The sequence below is a fragment of the Pagrus pagrus genome (genome assembly GCF_965226575.1).
Source record: "Pagrus pagrus genome assembly, chromosome: 21".
Classification (NCBI taxonomy): domain Eukaryota; kingdom Metazoa; phylum Chordata; class Actinopteri; order Spariformes; family Sparidae; genus Pagrus; species Pagrus pagrus.
This window is the reverse complement of record NC_140208.1, coordinates 18,736,259-18,742,258: the sequence shown is the minus strand read 5'-3', so window position 1 is coordinate 18,742,258 and position 6,000 is coordinate 18,736,259. Positions and strand designations below refer to the sequence as shown.

Below are 6,000 nucleotides of genomic sequence, written 5' to 3'. Positions count from 1 at the left end.
TTTATAAAGGTGTTGTGCTCACAGTTTTAGCACGTTAGCATTGGGCTGCTGGTGCAAGTGATCATGCGTCCCCTCATGGATGATTTAACCGCACCATCCACACAATCACCCAAATACAATGTGGCTCTTTCCCTATGCATTTAAATACACTGAAACACGGTCCCCTCCTCTTTGCGGTGCAGACACTTGGTCTCTGATCCCGGTGTCTCCGTCTCCGTCCACTCTGCTTGTTTACGTGTTACCATGATAACTGTCAATAGCTCTTCGCCGTCAGCTCTCTCGGACCACACCTCCGCCAATTCACTCTCCATCAGACATCCCCAAGGTCTATTTTCCGCTCTGAAAACACCATAAAACAGAAAATGTCCATGCTTAAAGTGGTGCCAGGGCGTCAGCGGATGGATTATAAGGTCACGCTGTTGACTATGCATCAGGAAACTGTCACGAAGCACTGTTTTATTGGGAATTGATGATTTTGCAAGCAAAAATGATACCAGGTAAATTAATATTACTGCCATTATAGGGCTTAGGCGCTGTGCCTGAGCAAACTGTGAGTCTGTGCATGATGATCCGTCCTCCGACCCACACTATTTTCCTTTTCTACCTGGTTTTTCCTGTTTTAGAGCGCTTCATTCCCGTGTCGCTAATCATAATCAGCGTGTTAGCATGCTAGCAACATTAGCACAGCCCTCAGTGTGGTAGCAGGCCACATTACTGTGTGTTGGCGGTGTATTTGGTGTTGTTAGCCAACACCTAAAGTTAGAACTACCTCAGTAAGATAAAGCAAACCGAATGGCTCATATTATGTGAAATGAGTCATTTTGGTTGTGGCCGTGATGCTCAAAAAAATGTATCCACCATTTTAGAGACACTTATTTCACAATTTAAGCTTATGGGAAGAAGTAATTGTGGGCCACTGAGGTTGTAATTACAGGGTTTGGCCACTAGGAAAACTCTTCCAGGGGCCTTGGGTGGGTCAAGTTCAGCATGGCTGACATAAATCCCCCCTACATGTGTCTATAGTAGGCTAGTTTATTTGCATGTATGAAATTGACAGCTAATTAAGAAGTATTCATATTCAGACAGCTCTTTAAAACCTGAAATTAAATTGTGTTTTATGACATTCAAGTCTGTTTATGAAATGAAGTCCTGGATGTCCTTGGAAGTGCTTAAAATGAAGGTTACTAAGATGACATGCTCTGCACCTGAAGGGACAGAACCAGTTGGAATGGGTTTTGGCTAGCAGCAGAGCAACTCCTTTTTTTCTTTTATGGCGATGCAGCTTCTTCGTTGTGTCATTCAGTTGTCCCTTGAGTCCTCCAAGGATTATACTCTGCCTGATAGGGGTAAGTATCCACTGTTCTGCTGTCTTTTCACATAAGTTTTAGGCACATTGTGAAGATAACGCCACCAGGTGAGCTGCAGGCTGCTCAGACACAAAGCAGAGGAGCCAGCTAGTGCTATGTTCACACATGATGCTAGCAGAGAAGTAGCTAATCCACAACGTTGGTTAATGAAGAGTAACACCGCCTGGCTATGGTCAAAATGCAATCTGCAGAATGAAAATACCCGTACGTATGTTTTTCATACCGTATCATTTCATGGCAATCTATTATTAGCTAGCTAGGATTCTAATTCCAATTAGCGCGTTAGCATGCCTGCCTGCGCGTTAGCACGTTGGCGCGCTAACCGGAATTAGCGCGTCAGCATGCATTGCTGTGTATTGGCAGTGTATTTGGTGTTGTTAGCCAACACCTGAAGCCAAAATTACCCCAGTAAGAGAAAGTGCGTATGTGCATTTGGTTGAGCAATGTGACTGAGGAGATGACATTTGTGTTAGCTAGTGGTACTAGCAGGTGAAGCAGCCGTTGTCAAGCCTTAAAGTTATCCCCTGAGACAGGACTCAGACCTGCATTGGTTTAGTTTTGGATAATACCTATATGTTAAGTACTGGGAATTCAATTATAATGTACTTTACAGTCTTACAGTAATACACTATCTGCAGTCAAGATAGATAATTTATATTTCATTCTACGAGTCTCAGTTAAACATGAAGTCATAGGCTCACACAGACTACAGCAACAAAAATGACTGTAATGTTCAGTCCACCCTTCTATGTTATGATGGAAACAAACTGTTTTATCATATTGGACAGTGCCTCTTTATTATATTTCCTGTATGTCAGAGTAACCATCAATGTCCTATCTTACAAAGACGGTCAAAGAAGCTGTCCTGCCCCTTGAGTGCACATGGAAGTGTGTGACAGCTAAATGGATGCAGCCCAGATATGAAGGAGAAGTGACCAGCAGAGTGGAACGCATTCAGGTGAGGCCACAGCCTGAGCACACCAGACCCATTTTAATAACTTTTAAGTAGTTTGTTATTTGCTAACAAGAACATTTACTTGCTCTTCATTGAGGCCTACTGTTTGAATGATATGTTTTCCTCCAGCAAGACTTAAGCAATAAAGCAACTGAATTTAACTGCCTGATACATCTTAGATTTATACTTGTACTTTAATTAAAACAAATCTTGACAGTGTATAGTAAAAGTGGCATATAATATGAGAATTACTCTTGAAAGAGTAAAAAATAAAACAAAAATGGCAATCTCAGAGATGTCCGGAAGCTGCAATTGCAGGTGTATTTTTGGATCCAGTGTCGCCTGTGTGATGTCAGTCAGTTGTCAATTGGCAGCTTTGCCACGCCTCCATAACAACACCACATGGAAGCGAAAGGGAATGATGTCTTCTGAGATGGTAATTATAACAATCAATCAATCATCATTGTGTTACCTCATTCGGCGATGGATAGTAACTTCACAGATATTTGTTTACATGAAAATCTTTGAGATTATCACTTCAACATACATATATACTAACAATTGTGAGCAGCTTTTTAAGACACCTGAACACTTTAAGCACGGGGTATTGACTGGCAATTTTTATGTCGTGGGACAAGACATGAAAATATCTGCTTAAAATAAAGCTTCTGTCAACCACAGACCTTATTTCAGGCAACAAACCCAAAACGATTTGACTTTGAGACGAGGAAACTGGAAGTGCAAAAATGCAACATGGGTTTTAGGACTCGTTCCTGCAGCACTCTGTTATCCATCCTGGTGCTTGGTAATCAGTCAAGGCAAAAAGGAAAGGAAAATATTTTGAAAAAATAATAAAAGCAAAGATTTATTGTTTTATGTACATTTTAATACCGGCCATAAAAACACTTCTTTACTGTTTTGGTGAAAACAGAAAAATATTAGCAAGGTTTTCCCCAGGCTGCACACCACCTAAACCCTCCAAAAATACAAGGAAAACCCTGAATATTCATTTCTTTTATATTAACAACATTAATTGAAAATGTATAAAGCGTAGAGCTGACATGCACATAAACACACGGAAGAAAAAAATCATTTCTAGGTGTTGCCAGTCTCTGGCTTAATTCTGAATTCTCGGCAGAGTTAAGCTAACCCGATCCTGATGGGTGAAGCAGAAATGCTGAGAAACATTTTTCACCATAACACCTCTCTGGGGTGTCTGGACGTGCACGTGTGCTGACCGCAGCAGCTCCCCCACTTAGTTTTATTGCACGGGGTCGTAATGTTCTTCCTCGCGTTGTTCTACCGGCTTTTTTTCTCTATAGTCGCACATAATACTGCCAAGGACTAATTGGCATAGTTACATATTATTCGACTGTATCTGGTTCAGTCTGTGTGTGTGTGTATGTGTGTGTGTGTGTGTAAAAACCAGACACAAACCAGCCGAGAGAGAGAGAGACGGGGTTACTTTGGCAGAACGTCTGGTTCATGCCCCCGCTAACCGCAAGTAGCCGAGATATATCGGCACTTCCTGTGCATTATGGGATACCGTGCTGGCAATAAACAGAAACAGGGGAAATCTGAAATGAGGTGACTGAGACTTTTTATGACTTGTCCTCCTCACGATGCATAGGGTCCGCGGCATTAATCTCAAAGCCCAAAATCAAACGTATAACCCGCCGCATATCATGCATTTTTCTTATTGTTTGCAGCTGAAAAACAAGGAACACACACTGAGGTCTTGCACGGGAAAGCTGGACTACCTTGTGATTGATATTGCCTCCAAGGTTAAACACACTTTAATGAGAAGTCCTCCTCTCCTCCCTTCTTCTTTAATCTCCTTTTGTGCCTGCCGACCAGGCTCATTGTTCAGGAAGCATGGCCCGAATCAGAGAGGTAAGTTGACGATGATGAGCTCCATTCATTCCACGAGCGTTGACATATTTGCTACCATAACCATCAATAACTCACTTCCCTGCGCCGGTGAGTGTGTGTGTACGAGCATGCATCACAGTATGTGACCGCGTCTTCCCTCCTGTTGATCATCTTTCCACAGCCAGAGCCAATATACTCTGGATGGGCATTGTGCTAGCCCGGGTGGATGTATTTGCAGCGGGTGGTGTTAGCTGACAGCGAGCTATTGTTATCTTTCTGTACGAGAACTTGCCTACCTTCATCCTTCCAAAAACGCTTTGGTGTAATCTGATTTAGGGGTTGCTATGTAAAGGATAAAGTGAGAGAATTACATGACATGCTGTTTTTCACAGTATTTATCCAAACCATCTTTAAATGATTAGATTAGCATGGGTGGCCACGGCAGGAAAAGGAACCCATGCCAGCTAGCTGTAGGCTAATAAATTACTCATAAAAAAACGGGCCAAAGAAAATAAAATATCATTGCAAGATTTAACTCATTTTTTATGTCACTGTGGACACTGACCGACCAGCTGACTTATGGTTTAATAAAAGGCTGATCTCATCCTAATACATCAGTGCAGCTCCCCACATTTATATTTTCCATGTCACTTCCTGGGATCTTGAAAACATTAAGGCTGAATCTTCATCCCTGCTGCTTCCATCCTAATGTTCCTCCAATCCTCTTTGATTTGGTTCTGGCTCTGATATCAATAAGCTTGATTTGGAAAGGAATAACTGAGGTCATCCTGTGAACTTGAACTGGATCCACTGATACTGTTTGGATAGGTGCACAGTAGGCCTTGAGAGATGTACAATGTAGCTGTAACCATTTCTTTTTTTATTGCGCGCTTACTGAGCCACCGCTGTACTTTGGCTCAGTCCTCCAGACGAATTATTTGGGGGAAAGAAATGGCGGATTGAAAGATGAATTTATACAAATATTTCTCATAAGTTCATTTGTTTGAGCCAAACGGTTGTTTCAGTTCATCTAGAAGGGCAAAACTGAGGTTGAAATAACTGTATTGGCTTATATGTAGTATCTATTGTATGTAGCACATTCCTTTCAATTCATTATAATGGTTTTAATAATAAAAGCTATAGACATTAAAACAATTACAAAAAACTTATATATATTGCTATTCCTAGTTTACTGGAACACAATCAGGTACGCTAATAGGCTAAAGACGCTAACTTAGACAGTATGGCTAGACCTTTTTTCTCTCTCTTGCACATTTTTTCAATAGACTTCTTTCTTTGATTACTTCATTATATTATACATAATATTTCAGCATTTAAATGTCTAAAAATGACGAGAATGTTTTGGTTATATTTTGCGGCATTGAATACTTACAAAATTATCCAACAATGTTCAAACCCAGAGAAACTTCTGGGGAAACATCAGATGATACGTCAGAAAGAAAGTCCCCAAATGTGACTCAACATAACGTGTATGAAACCTTATCTCATCTGTTAGGTTGCATGCAAATTCAGAAGTTGTATGTCATTAACTGTGCATTTGTTCTGTTTTACTGACTCCACATAAGACATTTTTGTTCATATACACACTACAGCACATTGTACTTAAATGTGTTAATAAGGTTCAGGCACAGTTTTATTTGCTAGCTTGTGCACTGGCCTACAATGTTAAGGATGCATGAGGTGCTGTGAGAGTTCATCTCCTTACTGACAAGAGAAGCCATGAGAACATTTGCATCACTAAGCTGTGAAAACATATTTTCCTTGATCCTTAGTTCTGTCTTTCTG

At 40.9% G+C, this 6,000-nt stretch overlaps 1 long non-coding RNA gene across 4 annotated transcripts in view; it reads left to right on the top strand.

The window, feature by feature from the left end:
* Positions 1–1,071: 1,071 nt before the first annotated feature.
* Positions 1,072–6,000, top strand: part of LOC311250427 — a 185,442-nt gene continuing 180,513 nt past the window's right edge. For 2 of the 4 annotated variants that reach the window (XR_014621281.1, XR_014621282.1), the window contains exons 1-2: positions 1,074–1,346; positions 2,215–2,325. This is a non-coding gene — a long non-coding RNA (uncharacterized lncRNA). Of the gene's footprint in view, positions 1,347–2,214; positions 2,326–6,000 lie in introns of all 4 variants that reach the window. The other 2 variants (XR_014621280.1, XR_014621283.1) reach the window with 2 other exon arrangements.